The sequence below is a fragment of the Martes martes genome, assembly GCF_963455335.1.
Source record: "Martes martes genome assembly, chromosome: 11".
Classification (NCBI taxonomy): Eukaryota; Metazoa; Chordata; class Mammalia; order Carnivora; family Mustelidae; genus Martes; species Martes martes.
The window spans coordinates 56,945,258-56,961,563 of NC_137899.1; the positions used below are offsets into that span (position 1 = coordinate 56,945,258).

At 38.5% G+C, this 16,306-nt stretch overlaps 1 pseudogene across 1 annotated transcript; it reads right to left on the reverse strand.

Annotated features, from left to right (window-relative positions):
* Positions 1-15,307: 15,307 nt before the first annotated feature.
* On the reverse strand, positions 15,308-16,085 carry LOC308352464 (large ribosomal subunit protein uL4-like; annotated as a pseudogene). Its single transcript has one exon. The product of its transcript is annotated as a large ribosomal subunit protein uL4-like (transcript).
* Between the last annotated feature and the right edge of the window lie 221 nt (positions 16,086-16,306).

Here is a 16,306-nt window from a genome sequence, read left to right on the forward strand (position 1 = left end):
AACTGCATGAAGCATTAGCTAATCATAAAAATATATTAAGGGGCTTACAGTGTGTAAAGTTAAAATTTGTTTACAAGTACAGCACAAAAGAGAGGAGAGCAAATGGAGGTATATTGCGGCAAAGTTTTTGTTTGCTCTTGAACATTGAAATTGTTGGTATTGAAATTAAGTGGTATTAACCCAAACTGGAAGGCTTTAAGTAAGATTTTAATTGTAATTACCTTGGGAACCATTAAGAAAATAAAAAATGTGGTAAAGGGGAAACAAGGGAATGGTATATTAGAAATATCTAACACTAAAGAAGACAATAATGGGGATACAGAGAGACAGGAAAGATATAAGATAACTGAAAGCAGAAAGCAAAATGAAAGATGTAAAATGCACCTTACTTAACACATTAAATAAAAATGTATTAAGCTTTCCAAGCAAAAGATAGAAACTAGAAGGGTATAATTAAAAATATTAAATTATGTACTATTTGTAAGAGATACAACTTAGAATCACTACCACAGAGCAGTGTTGACACCTTCAGATCAGCATATGGAAATGTCTTTCTGTTAACATTGGCAATGCTGGCATTCAGATTGGGAGCACTTTCTGGGAACACTCTTGCCTGGAATGTAGAATCTAACCAGGTGACATCATTCCTGACAATAAAAAGGATCAGTTGGAAAATATTAAAATAGAGAATATGAATACCTTTTGATATCTTATTTTGTGAGGCAAGAGCTGAGACATGTGTGCCCAGAGAACTCTTCCCAGATCTAGAACCAACTGTTACAGATGAGATTCTTGCAGGGAAGTACAATTCACTCCTCTACTCAGAGCAGCTTCTTAGCATAAAGGAAGATGCTGCAAACAACCATGTCTGAGTTCACAACTCTGTGGGGTCAGAGATTGTCAGTCTTGAACTAGAGAGGATCCAAAACTTGTCAGAACACTGCAGTGAACTTAAGGTCTTTTTAATTTTCTTAAGTTTTGGAGGAGGTATTGAATCATTGAATCTCTTAATGGTGTGGCATTTTTTTTTTTTTTAAATTAGGCTCCGTGCCCAGTGTGGACCCCAGTGTGGGGCTTGAACTCACAATCCTGAGACCAAGACCTGAGTTGAGATCAAGAGTTGGACACTTAACCAATTGAACCACCCAGGCACCCCAGTGGTGTGGCTTTTGATAAAATATAGCAGGAATATTAAATTGGAGTTCCTTGTATATCCAGCCCTCAGGGTCTCCACTGCTGTAATAGAGCCTTACAACTCTATCCTCACCATCTGTGAACATCTATGACATGTGCCATCATATACTTGTTGTAGAACACCCCTCTTATTCTTGCATAAATAGGCTGATAGGTCTTCCATTGCTGTTTCCCTTTGGATTGAAGGGCCCTTGAATATAGATGTAATAATCAAGTTCCAGACCGACATTGTACCTATCTGAGAATACATTTCCCCATGACAAACTTTGCCTTCATCATCTCTGCTGACAAAACCTATCATGAGTAGCTCTTTTTCAGATATACCACTGCATTCTTTAAGTTCTCTAGCCAGCTAGTAAAGTGTGATTTTCTACTTGGCAATTATATGGTTTGCTGCTTACTAATCAGAGGGAATGTGGTTCCTAAGGATGTGAATGCTGGAAATGCAGCCATAAAGTCAAATAATTCTGTTCAGTTTGTAGATTGGTTTCCAGCTAGTTTCAACAACCATCCAGCCATGATGCCTGGAGGCAATGTGGCTGGAATCCAATGGGCTATCTGCTTGCTGAGCAACACCATGGCAGTTGTGGAGGCCTGAGACCTACTGGACCACAATTTACTTAAAAAGGAAGTAAGAGATCAATCAATAATCTAACCTAACCTAATCTTAGTTTCTATCTAGTTAAGAAACCCAAAAGAGATGAACAAAGTAAAGCCAAAACAAGAAGGAAGGAAATAATGAAGATGTGAACAGAAATAAAGAATAGAAAAACAATTAAAAGAAATGCACGAGACCAAATCTTGGTTCTTTGTAAACATTAACAAAGTTGAGAAAACTTCAGCTAGACTGACCTAGAAAAAGAACACTCCAGTTATTAAAATCAGAAATGAAAAAAACACAACAGACCTTACAGAATTATAAAGGATTATAAGGGAATATTATTACCAACTATATGCCAACAAATTAGATAACCTAGCCAAAATGGACAAGTTCCTAGAAGGACACAAACCTGTGACACTGACACAAGAAGAAGCAGAAATTCCCAGTAAATCAATAATGAGGAAAGAGAATTAGTGATTACAAAGATAGGTGCGCCTGGGTGGCTTAGTCAGTTGAGTGTCCAACTCTTGATTTTAGCTCAGGTCATGATCTCAGGGTTGTGAGACTGAGCACTGCTTTGGCTCTGTGCTCAACAGACATCTGCTTGAGATTCTCTCTCTCTTTCTCCCTCTGCTCTCTCTCTCTCTTACTCTCTTTCTAAAAATGGATGAATGAATCTTAAAAAAAAAAAAAAAAGAAAGAATAGAAAGAAAGAAAGAAAAAAGAAAATTCTTACAAAGGAAAGGTCAGGCTAAGATGACTCCAGGTGAATTGACCAAATGTTTAAAGAAGAGGTTTCAGTTTTTTCCCTTGTAATTGGTTTCTAGCATCATTGCATTGTGGTTGGAGAGATGCTTGATACAATTTCAATTTTCTTGAATTTATTGAAGCTTGTTTTGTGATCTAAGGTGACCTATCTTGGAGAATGTTTCATGTGCACTTGAAAAAATATGTACTCTCTTTTTGGATGGAATGTTCTGTATGTATCTGTTAGGTCCATTTTGTCTAATGTGTTGTTCAAATACACTGTTTCCTTGCTGATTTTCTGTGTGGGTGATCTATCCATTGATGTAAATGGAGTGTTAAAGTTTCCTACTAGTATTGTATTACCATCAGTTTCTCCCTTTATGTCTGTTAATATTTACTTTTAGATATTTAGGTTCTTCTTTGTTGGGTACGTAGATCTTTACAATTGTTATATTCTCTTACTGGATTGATCCCTTTATCAGTATGTAACACCTTCAGTCTCTTGCTACGGTCTTTGTTTTAAAGTCTATTTTGGGGGTACCTGGATGGTTAAGTGTCTGATTCTTGATTTTAGCTTGGGTCATGATCTCACTGTCATGAGAATGAGCCCCACATGGGACTCTGTGCTCAGCATGGAGTCTGCTGGAGAGTCTCTCTCCCTCTTCTTCTGTGCCTTCCTGATGCCCCCCCAACCCCGCTCTCTCTCTCTCTCTCAAAATAAATAAATCTTAAAAAAAAAGTCTATTTTGTCTGATAACTATTTTTATCCTGTTTTTATTTTTCTCTCTTCCATTTGGATGAAATATGCTTTTTCATCCTTTCACTTTCAGTCTGTATGTCCTTAGGTCTGAAGTGAGATTCTTACAGGCAGGTTATGGATGGGTCTTGTACATTTTTTAAAAAAGATTTTATTTATTTATTTATTTATTTATTTATTTATTTATTTATTTATTTGACAGAGATCACAAGTAGGCAGAGAGGCAGGCAGAGAGAGAGGGGGAAGCAGGCTCCCCACTGAGCAGAGAGCCCGATGCGGGGCTCAATCCCAGGACCCCAAGATCATGACCTGAGCTGAAGGCAGAGGCTTAACCCACTGAGCTGCCCAGGTGCCCTTGGTCTTGTACATTTTTAACCATTCTGCCACCCTGTGTCTTTTGATTAGAGTATTTTTATCATTTACGCTTAAAGTAATTACAAATGGATATGTACTTACTGCCATTTTGTTAACTGTTTTCTGGTGGTTTTGTAGGTCTTCTCTGTTCCTTTCTTCCCTTGCTCTCTTCCCCCAGGTTGGATGGCTTTCTTTAATGTTATGGTTGGCTTTTTTACTCTTTATTTTTCATTTATATATTACAGGTTTTGATTTGTGGTTACCATGAAGTTCATATATAACATCCTAAGTACACAGCAGTCTATATTAAATTGACGGTTGCTTAAATTTTTTTTTAAAATTTTTTATTTTATTTTTTTATTTTAATAAACATATAATGTATTTTTATCCCCAGGGGTATAGGTCTGTGAATCGCCAGGTTTACACATTTCACAGCACTCATTATAGTACATACCCTCCCCAATGTCCATTTCCCCACCACCCTCTCCCGTCCCCCTTCCCCCCAGCAACCCTCAGTCTGTTTTTTGAGATTGAGTCTTTTATGGTTTGTCTCCCTCCCAATCCCATCTTTTCATTTTTTCTTTTCCTACCTCCCCCCAAACCCCCCACATTGCATCTCCACTTCCTCATATCAAAGAGATCATATGATAGTTGTCTTTCTCCGATTGAATTATTTCGCTAAGCATGATACCCTCTAGTTCCATCCACGTCATCGCAAATGGCAAGATTTCATGTCTTTTGATGGCTGCATAGTATTCCATTGTGTATATATACCACATCTTCTTTATCCATTCATCTGTTGATGGACATCTAGGCTCTTTCCACAGTTTGGCTATTGTGGACATTGCTGCTATAAACATTCGGGTGCATGTGCCCTTCGGAGCACCATGTTTGTATCTTTAGGATATATACCCAGGAGTGCAATTGCTGGGTCATAGGGTAGCTCTATTTTCAGTTTTTTGAGGAACCTCCACACTGCTTTCCAGAGTGGTTGCACCAGCTTGCATTCCCACCAGCAGTGTAGGAGGGTTCCCCTCTCTCCGCATCCTCGCCAGCATCTGTCATTTCTTGACTTGTTAATTTTAGCCATTCTGACTGGTGTGAGGTGGTATCTCATTGTGGTTTTGATTTGTATTTCCCTGATGCCGAGTGATGTGGAGCATTTTTTCATGTGTCTGTTGGCCATCTGTATGTCTTCTTTGCAGAAATGTCTGTTCATGTCCTCTGCCCATTTCTTGACTGGATTATTTGTTCTTTGGGTGTTGAGTTTGCTAAGTTCTTTATAGATTTTGGACACTAGCCCTTTATTTGATATGTCATTTGCAAATATCTTCTCCCATTCTGTCAGTTGTCTTTTGGTTTTGTTAACTGTTCCCTTTGCGGTACAAAAGCTTTTGATCTTGATGAAATCCCAATAGTTCATTTTTGCCCTTGCTTCTGTTGCCTTTGGCGATGTTCCTAGGAAGAAGTTGCTGCGGTTGAGGTCAAAGAGGTTGCTGCCTGCGTTCTCCTCAAGGATTTTGATGGATTCTTTTCTCACATTGAGGTCCTTCATCCATTTTGAGTCTATTTTCATGTGTGGTGTAAGGAAATAGTCCAATTTCATTTTTCTGCATGTGGCTGTCCAATTTTCCCAGCATCATTTGTTGAAGAGGCTGTCTTTTTTCCATTGGACATTCTTTCCTGCTTTGTCGAAGATTAGTTGACCATAGAGTTGAGGGTCTATTTCTGGGCTCTCTATTCTGTTCCATTGATCTATGTGTCTGTTTTTGTGCCAGTACCTTACTGTCTTGATGATGACAGCTTTGTAATAGAACTTGAAGTCTGGAATTGTGATGCCACCAACTTTGGCTTTCTTTTTCAATATTCCTTTGGTTATTTGAGGTCTTTTCTGGTTCCATATAAATTTTAGGATTATTTGTTCTATTTATTTAAAAAAATGGATGGTATTTTGATAGGGATTGCATTAAATGTGTAGATTGCTTTAGGTAGCATAGACATTTTCACAATATTTGTTCTTCCAATCCATGAGCATGGAATATTTTTCCATTTCTTTGTGTCTTCCTCAATTTCTTTCATGAGGACTTTATAGTTTTCTGAGTATAGATTCTTTGCCTCTTTGGTTAGATTTATTCCTAGGTATCTTATGGTTTTGGGTGTGATTGTAAATGGGACTGACTCCTGAATTTCTCTTTCTTCTGTCTTGTTGTTAGTGTAAAGAAATGCGACTGATTTCTGTGCATTGACTTTATATCCTGACACTTTACTGAATTCCTGTATAAGTTCTAGCAGTTTTGGAGTGGAGGCTTTTGGGTTTTCCACATATAGTATCATATCAGCTGCAAAGAGTGATAGTTTGACTTCTTCTTTGCCAATTTGGATGCCTTTAATTTCTTTTTGTTGTCTGATTGCTGAGGCTAGGACTTCCAGTACTATGTTGAATAGCAGTGGTGATAACGGACATCGCTGCCGTGTTCCTGACCTTAGCGGAAAAGCTTTCAGTTTTTCTCCATTGAGAATGATATTTGCGGTGGGTTTTTCATAGATGGCTTTGATACTATTGAGGTATGTGCCTTTTATCGCTACACTTTGAAGAGTTTTAATCAGGAAGGAATGCTGCACTTTGTCAAATGCTTTTTCGGCATCTATTGAGAGTATCATATGGTTCTTATTCTTTCTTTTATTAATGTATTGTATCACATTGATGGATTTGCGGATGTTGAACCAACCTTGCAGCCCTGGAATAAATCCCAATTGGTCGTGGTGAATAATTCTTTTAATGTACTGTTGGATCCTATTGGCCAGTATTTTGGTGAGAATTTTTGCATCTGTGTTCATCAAGGATATTGGTCTGTAATTCTCTTTTTTGGTGGGATCTTTGTCTGGTTTTGGGATCAAGGTGATGCTGGCCTCATCAAATGAGTTTGGAAGTTTTTCTCCCATTTTTATTTTTTGGAACAGTTTCAGGAGAATAGGAATTAATTCTTCTTTAAATGTTTGGTAGAATTCCCCTGGGAAGCCGTCTGGTCCTGGACTTTTGTTTGTTTGGAGATTTTTGATGACTGTTTCAATCTCCTTACTGGTTATGGTTCTGTTCAGGTTTTCTATTTCTTCCTGGTTCAGTTGTCGTAGTTTATATGTCTCTACCAGATTTCTTCCAGATTGTCAAATTTGTTGGCGTAGAGTTGCTCATAGTATATTCTTATAATTGTTTGTATTTCTTTGGTGTTGGTTGTGATCTCTCCTCTTTCATTCATGATTTTATTTATTTGGGTCCTTTCTCTTTTCTTTTTGATAAGTCTTGCCAGGGGTTTGTCAATCTTATTAATTCTTTCAAAGAACCAGCTCCTAGTTTTGTTGATTTGTTCTATTGTTTTTTTAGTTTCTATTTCATTGATTTCTGCTCTGATCTTTATGATTTCTCTTCTCCTGCTGGGTTTAGGCTTTCTTTGTTGTTCTCTCTCCAGCTCCTTTAGATGTAGGGTTAGGTTGTGTATTCGAGACCTTTCTTGTTTCTTGAGAAAGGCTTGCACCGCTATATATTTTCCTCTCAGGACTGCCTTTGTTGTGTCCCACAGATTTTGAACCGTTGTGTTTTCATTATCATTTGTTTCCATGAATTTTTTCAATTCTTCTTTAATTTCCTGGTTGACCCATTCATTTTTTAGAAGGCTGCTGTTTAGTCTCCATGTATTTGGGTTCTTTCCAAATTTCCTCTTGTGATTGAGTTCTAGCTTCAGAGCATTGTGGTCTGAAAATATGGAGGGAATGATCCCAATCTTTTGATACTGGTTGAGACCTGATTTATGACCCAGGATGTGATCTATTCTGGAGAATGTTCCATGTGCACTAGAGAAGAATGTGTATTCTGTTGCTTTGGGATGAAATGCTCTGAATATATCTGTGATGTCTATCTGGTCCAGTGTGTCATTTAAGGCCTTTATTTCCTTGTTGATCTTTTGCTTGGAAGATCTGTCCATTTCAGTGAGGGGAGTGTTCAAGTCCCCTACTGTATTATTGTCAATGTGTTTCTTTGATTTTGTTATTAATTGGTTCATATAGTTGGCTGCTCCCACATTAGGGGTATAGATATTTAAAATTGTTAGATCTTCTTGCTGGACAGACCCTTTGAGTATGATCTGGTGTCCTTCCTCATCTCTTATTATAGTCTTTAGCTTAAAATCTAATTGATCTGATTTAAGGATTGCCACCCCAGCTTTCTTCTGATGTCCATTAACATGGTACATTGTTTTCCACCCCCTCACTTTAAATCTGGAGGTGTCTTTGGGTCTAAAATGAGTTTCTTGTAGGCAGCATATTGATGGGTTTTGTTTTTTTATCCATTCTGATACCCTGTGTCTTTTGATTGGGGCATTTAGCCCATTAACATTCAGGGTAACTATTGAGAGATATGAATTTATTGCCATTGTATTGCCTGTAAGGTGACTGTTACTGTATATTGTCTCTGTTTCTTTCTGATCTACTACTTTTAGGGTCTCTCTTTGCTTAGAGGACCCCTTTCAATATTTCGTGTAGAGCTGGTTTGGTGTTTGCAAATTCTTTCAGCTTTTGTTTGTCCTGGAAGCTTTTTATCTCTCCTTCTATTTTCAATGATAGCCTAGCTGGATATAGTATTCTTGGCTGCATGTTTTTCTCGTTTAGTGCTCTGAATATATCATGCCAATTCTTTCTGGCCTGCCAGGTCTCTGTGGACCTGCTGCCAATCTAATATTTTTACCCTTGTATGTTACAGACTTCTTGTCCCGGGCTGCTTTCAGGATTTTCTCTTTGTCACTAAGACTTGTAAATTTTACTATTTGGTGACGGGGTGTGGACCTATTCTTGTTGATTTTGAGGGGGGTTCTCTGCACCTCCTGGATTTTGATGCTTGTTCCCTTTGCCATATTAGGGAAATTCTCTCCAATAATTGTCTCCAATATACCTTCTGCTCCCCTCTCTCTTTCTTCTTCTTCTGGAATCCCAATTATTCTAATGTTGTGTCATCTTATGGTGTCACTTATCTCTCGAATTCTCCGCTCATGGTCCAGTAGCTGTTTGTCCCTCTTTTCCTCAGCTTCTTTATTCTCTGTCATTTGTTCTTCTATATCACTAATTCTTTCTTTTGCCTCATTTATCCTAGCAGTAAGAGCCTCCATTTTTGATTGCACCTCATTAATAGCTTTTTTTATTTCAACTTGGTTAGATTTTAGTTCTTTTATTTCTCCAGAGAGGGCTTTTATCTCTCCAGAGAGGGTTTCTCTAATATCTTCCATGTCTTTTTAGAGCCCAGTAGAACCTTGAGAATTGTCATTCTGAACTCTAGATCTGACATATTACCAATGTCTGTATTGATTAGGTCCCTAGCCTTTGGTACTGCCTCTTGTTCTTTTTTTTTGTGGTGAGTTTTTCCGCCTTGTCATTTTGTCCAGGTAAGAGTATATGAAGGAGCAAATAAAATACTAAAAGGGTGGCAATGACCCCAGGAAAATGTGCTTTAACCAAATCAGAAGAGACCCCAAATCGTTGGGGGGGAAGGGGGATAAAAAGAAGTTCAGAAAAAAAAAATTAAAAAAAGAAAACAAATAAAGAAAAAATATAAAAAGAAAAAAATATATATATTAGATAAACTAGTTAAAAAATGTTAAAAAAGAAAAGAGTAAAAGTTAAAAAAAAATTAGCAGAAGAAAAAAAATTAAATTAAAAAAAAATTAACTGCAAGACTAAAGAATCATGGTTAGAAAGTCATGAGTTCCGTGCTTTGCTTTCTCCTCCTCTGGAATTCTGCTGCTCTCCTTGGTAGGTGAACTTGGTCTTGGCTGGATTTCTTGTTGATCTTCTGGGGGAGGGGCCTGTTGTTGTGATTCTCAAGTGTCTTTACCCGAGAATTGGAATTGGAATTGCACCACCCTTACCAGGGGCCGGGCTAAGTAATCAGCTTGGGTTCGTTTTTGGGAGCTTTTGTCCCCTGAACGCTTTCCGTAGAGTTCCGGAGGATGGGAATGAAAATGGCGGCTTCCCAGTCTGGCCTGGAGGAGCCGAGAGCTTGGGGCCCCACTCCTCAGTGCGCCCTCAGAGAAAAGAGCCCAATCACTCCCGTCTCCCTGGCCTCTGACCGTGCTCCGAGCTTACCCAGCCTGTGACCGGTTCAAGGTAATCCTGAGCTGAGAGCTCACTCCTTGGCTGTCTCTGTAGCCGGCTTCCCCGGTCAAATACCTGCGAGCTCTGCAACACTCAGACACCCCCGATCCTTCTGTGACCCCGCGTGGGCTTCACCTCGGTTTAGCCTCTGGAGCGATGTCCCTCCGTGGAGCAGACTTTTAAAAGTCCTGATTTAGTGCTCCGTTGCTCTGCCGCTTGCCGGGAGCTGGCTCCTCCCCCTGCAGTCTATCTTACTGTTGCTTTGGATTCAATTCTCTGCTGGTCCTACCTTTCAGAAAGTGGTCGATTTTCTGTTTCTAGAATTGCTGTTCTTCTTCTCTTCGATCTCCCATTGGATTTGTAGGTGTTTGCAATGGTTTGATAAACTATCTAGCTGATCTCCTGCTACCTGATGTAGTCTCAGCCTGCTACTTCTCCGCCATCTTGACCAAGATCTGAATGTTATTATTCTTAATGAATTTCCCTCAACTCATTCTCATGTTTTATTACTTTTTCTTGTTGCTGCTCAGCTTTGTTGCTTTCCGTTATCCCATCTACCACATCACCGATCCATTCTGCATCCTCTACTCTGCTTTTGAGTCCCTCTAGTGTATTTTTTCTTTGTAGTTATTGAATATTTCAGCTCTTACTGGTTCTTTCTTTCTTTCCTTTTTTTTTTTTTAAGATTTTATTTATTTATTTGACAGAGAGAGATCACAGGTAGACAGAGAGCCAGGCAGACAGAGAGAGAGAGGGGGGAAGCAGGCTCCCTGCTGAGCAAAGAGCCTGATGCGGGGCTTGATCCCAGGACCCTGAGATCATGACCTGAGCCAAAGGCAGAGGGTTAACCCACTGAGCCACTCAGGTGCCCCACACTGATTCTTTCTCCTTTCTTTCTTTCTTTTTCTTTTTCTTTCTTTCAAAAAATTTTTTTATCTCTTTGTTGAAGTTCTCATTGAGTTCATCCACTGTTTTCTAAAATCCAGTGAGTATCTTTATGGCCACTACTTTGAATTTTTTATCAGGCATATTTCTTATCTCCATTTCATTTAGCTCTTTTACTGTTGATTTTGTCTTGTTCTTTAATTTGGGACATAATCCTTTGTCTCCTCATTTTGTCTAACTCTCTGTGTTTGTTTTATATATTAGAAAGGTCAGCTATGTTTCCTGGTCTTGAAAATAGTGGCTTTGTGTAGAAGAGGTGTTGTGGTACCTTACTGTGCAATCTCCCCCAGCCACCAGAATCAGGCATTCCAGGGGTGTCCCCTGTGTGGGCTCTGTGGACTCTCCTGTTGTGTCTAAGCCATGACTTTTTAAAGCCCAGCTGGCTTCAGTGGCCTGCTTTGTCTGTTGTAGGTACACTGAACATGGTTTGTTCCCTGTACTGTTGAATGGCCTGGCTGCTGTACATTCATTGGTACAAGAGACCAGCGGGCAGCATAGCCATCTATAGTTAGCCTTTCTGCCATGGCTGTAGGCCCACAGAATGATAGGGATTGCTCTCTGCATAGCCAGCTAAGAGGCCTGGCTGCAGGAACAGGGTATACAGTTGTGTAGTTATCTCCTCTATCTCCTCAGGGGAGGAGTCCCTTTGGAGTGGCACTGGTCCTGGCTGAGGCTTCCTGATGCATGTCGTAGAGTAGGAGGCACTTTGGAGAGCTGCTTGCTGAGGTGGGTGCATTGGGGTGGGGCCACAGAGGAACAACAGGTCAGGGTATGAGATGCTAAGGTAGATAGAGAGTGTTGTCCCTGGCTCCTGCAAATGTCTGGCTATCTAGGCTTGGGGAGAGGAGGAGAAATGGTGCCCTCTAACACTTTTGCTCCTGTAGAAATCTGCAGGTGTTTGCCCCTCTGGCACGCACTCTGATACTAATAAATTTCCTTTATGTATACTCCAGGTGCTGCTTTTGTGCTGTGTCTTGGACTGAATTATTTAGTACGTTGGCTATTAAATGCAGGAACTTGGTTTCCTATTGCCCTCCAGCTCTCCTGGAGTCAAGCCCACTGATTTTTAAATCTCACAGAGTTAAGCCCTGCTAGTTTTCAAAGCCAGATATTATGAGGACTTGTCTTCCCAGTGCAGTTCTCAGTCCTGGGGATACCTAGTATGGGGTCTGATACTCTTGCTTCTCTTTGCTTGTGTTGTCCCTGCCATTTGTTGTTGGTAACTCTTGGGGTTGGTTCCTAATGGCATCTCTGCCCCTCCTACCCTTTTTAGTGTGGCATTTTCTCTGCAACTAGCTATGGAAAGCCTGTAGTGCCAGTCTTTAAGTCATTTTCAGAGTTAATTGCATAAAGGTAGCTGTTACCTTGGTGTGTCTTTTGGACAAGGTAAGCTCAGGATCATACCTATGAACAACTGGGATTTATCTCAAAAACACAAAGCAGGTTTAATGTTTGAAAATTGATCAATATAATATACTGTATTAACAAAATAAAGATAAAACTTGATGATCACGTTAATAAATACAGAAAAAGCATTTGACAAAATCCAGCAAACCTTCATGATAAAAAAAAAAACACTCTACAAGCTAAGAATAGTAAGGAATATCCTCAACTTGATAAATAATATTTATAAATAGCTCACAATTTACATTATACTTAATGGTAAAACACTATGGATGCTTTCCAGTAACAAGACAGAGATGTCCAGTCCTGCTACTTCTATTCAACATTGGACTATTTTGTTCTAGCCAGGGCAATTAGACAAGAGAAAAGATATAAAAGGCATACAGATTGAAAAAGGAAGATGTAAAACTGTTCCTATTTGCAGATGTTATGATCTTGAACATAGATAATCTTAAAAATGGACTTAGATTTATCTTTTAAAAATCTTGAAAATGAGGGGTGCCTGGGTGGCTCAGTGGGTTAAAGCCTCTGCCTTCAGTTCAGGTCATGATTGCAGGGTCCTGGGATCAAACCCCACATCATGCTCTCTGCTCAATGGGGAGCCTGCTTCCCCCTCTCTCTCTGCCTGCCTCTCTGCCTACTTGTGATCTCTGTCAAACAAATAAAATCTTAAAAAAAAAAAAAACACAACACAAACCTTGAAAATGATAATCTAAGTCCATTGAAAAACTTTTAGAACTAATAAGTTCAGCATGGTTACAGATATAAGATCTATTACACAAAAATAAATTACATTTTTATACACTAGAAATTTCTATAACTGAAAGTGAAATTAAGAAAACAATTCCATTTATAAAACATCAGAAAGAATAAAATAAGGAATAAACATAACAAAAGAAGTGTAAGACTTGCACACTAAAACTACAAAACATTGATGAAAGAAAGCAAAGAAGACCAAAATAAAGTCAAAATAAAGTCAAATGATAATGGATTAGAAGACAATATTGGCAAGTTGGTAATACTCCCCAATCATCTAAAGGTTCAACACAACCTCTATCAAAATCTGTGCATCTGTTTTTACAGAAATTGACAAGCTGGTCCTAAAATTTGTATGGAAATAAAATGGGCCCAGAATAACCAAAACAAATAAAGAACAATCTAATTTTTTAAGGAACACGCTCTTAATTTAAAAACATACTGTAAAGCAATGGTAATCAAGATGGTGTGGTGCTGGCATAAGGGTGGACATACAGATCCATGGAATAGGATTGAGAGTTTCTATTACAAATTTCATAATGGTCAGCTGATTTTTGACAAGTGTATCAGGACAATTCACTAAGAGAAGAAATCTTTTCAACAAATGATGCTGGGACAACTGGTATGTGTAAAAGAATGAAGTGTACTTCTATCTCACATTACATGAAAAATGAACTCAAAATGGTTCACAGACTGAATGTAAAGCTATAAAACTTTAAAACTATGAAATTCTTGGAAGAAAACATAGGTGTAAATCTCTGACTGCGGGTTAGAAAAAGTTTTCTGAAATAGGATATCCAAAGCACAAATTAGAGAAGAAAAATTAGATAAATTGGAATTTATTAAATTACAAATTTTTGTGCTACAGAGGACACTATTCAGAAAGTAAAAAAACAACCCAGAAAATAGGAGAAGTAGTTTCAATTCCTACATTTGCTAGAGGACTTGTATTTAGTATAAAGTACTCTTATAACTCAATAATAAAAAACAAACCAATTTAAAAATGGGCGAAGGGCCTGAAAGATATTTCTCCAAAGAAGTTATGAAAATGGCCAATAAGCAAATGAGAAAATAGTCAATATCATTAGTTATTAGAGAAATGGAAATCAAACTACAATGAGATACTACTTCATACCCATGAGGATGGCTGGAATTGAAAAGTCAGATGATAACTGTTGGGGAGGACTGGTAGAAACTGGTAATGCTGGTGGAAATGTATAACAGCACAGCTGCTTTGAGAAACAGTTTGACAATTCCTCTAAATGTTACACATGAAGTTACCTTACAGCCTGGCGAGTTAACTCTAGCTAATTACCTAATAGTCATGAAAAGTTACGTTCACACAAAAACCTCATACATGAACATTCATGCCAGCATATTTATAAAAGCCAAAAAGTGGAAACAATCCAAGTTTCCATCTACTGACGAAAAGATAAACATAATGTTATATATCCATATGATGGAATGTTACTTGGCAACAAAAAGGAATGAAATACTAAAACACGCCACAATATGGATGAACCTTAAAAACATTACACTAAGTGTAATGTCAGAAGTCAGTCACAAAAGACTATATACCATATGATTTCATTTATCTGAACATTTCATATCTGGGTATTATGGAATGTCCAGAATAGGTAAATTCATCATGACAGAAAGTAGTTTAGAGATTGCCTGGGAATGTTGAGTAGTAGGGAGAGGATGTGACTTCTGATGGGTGTGGGTGTCCTTTTTGGTGTGATGGTAGTGTTCTCCAATTAGATAGTGTTGATGGTTTCACAACTCGATATACGAAAATTATTCACTTTTAAGTTTTAATTCAACTTAAAATTCAACTCAATTTGGAGAAGTTAAATTTTGTGTTGTGTGAATTATACCTCAAAAAACTACCCTATAAGAAAACAAATGATTGTATGTGATTCATGCAGACTGCATTTGAGTGTCTCCTGATTGTCAGGCATCTTAATAGATCCATGTGTGTCACTCACCTAAAATCTTTCTCCTAGTTTGTAATTTCGATCTTAAATCTGCGTGAGAATCATCTTTTTTAAAAAATGAAATTTTCCCAGTATCCATACCCAGAGATTCTGCTTCAGTGTATCAGAGATGGAACTCAAGAATCTATGTTTATAACAAGTTCCCTTAAGTATCTCTGATGGATCTAGTTGGGAGGACCACATTTAAAAACAGTGTTCTGGGAGAAAGAAGTCTCAGTTTTACCAGACACATTTTTATTTATTTCCTTCTCATTTTCTTAAAGGGAATTTTAGTTTCTGAATTGAATGTGTGTAGATTAAAATGAAAACATTAAAAAATTTTTTTTCCATGTTTCTCACTGCCTTTGATCAGGTCTTTATTCAAAATTAGCTGCCCATAATGATTTGACATTTATGGAGTAAGCAAATTAAAGTTTATGCAGCAGGATTCTTTTCTTCTTTGGTGGTTTCTTTTTTCTTTTCTTTTCTTTCCTTTTTTTCTTCTGTAGGCTTCTTCTTGGCTGCTGGTTTCTTGGTAGCGGCAGCCTTTTTTCCCACCAAATGTTTCTTCTGCTTCTAGACATGAACAGCCTTCTTTCCTTTCTTTGCTCCCACAGCTTCTTACCTGGATCCCCCTTCTCATCTGGTTCAGCTTCTTATCTGTCTGAAACTTATGATTCTTGGCCTGGTGAATAATGGTGTTCTAGTGCGTGGTCTTTGCACGTGGGTTTAGCGTCAACATGATTGTCAGGTTTTTCAGTGGATTCTTCTTTAGGACTCTGCAACAACTCTTCTTGAATGGTGCTCAGAGGGCTTTTTGGATCTTCGGGCTTTTCAAAGTTCTGTTAAGTCTATATTAAGCATCTTGTGCGTGGGAAGGCTGTAGTTACTCTTGAGGGAGGCAGCCTTATGCCAAGTGCCATACAGATTGTCTAACTTGAGTAAAGCTCTTTCAGCCCAGACTCAGAAAATTCCCACATGCCCACCAGGAGCAAGCTCCAAAATGTCTGGCTTGCTTTTATTAAGTAGATTAATTCCAGGGATGTTTCTGAAGGCCTTGGTGATACCATTGCCTTCATTATAGAGGATGTACAGTCCCCTTTGCTGAGTATGAAGACTTTCTCATTTTGCCCTTGCCAGCTCTCATTTGCAGAGTGGCATAGAACTTTTTGATGTTATTCCAGGCTTTAAGTTCTCTTATATCCTCTTCCCCTTCCCTTCCCTTCTTCCTTTCTCTCTCTCTCCTTCTTTCACCTCCCTTCCTCCCTCCTTTCCTTCCTTCTTTTCCTCCCTCTTTCTTTCCCTCCCTCCCTCCCTTCCTTCCCTCCCTCCATTCTTCCCTTTCTCCCTCCCTCCCTCCCTTCCTTGTAGTTTAACAAAAGCTAATTTCTCATTCCTATAAAGTCCATCACAGGACTTTGGGATTCTATAGAA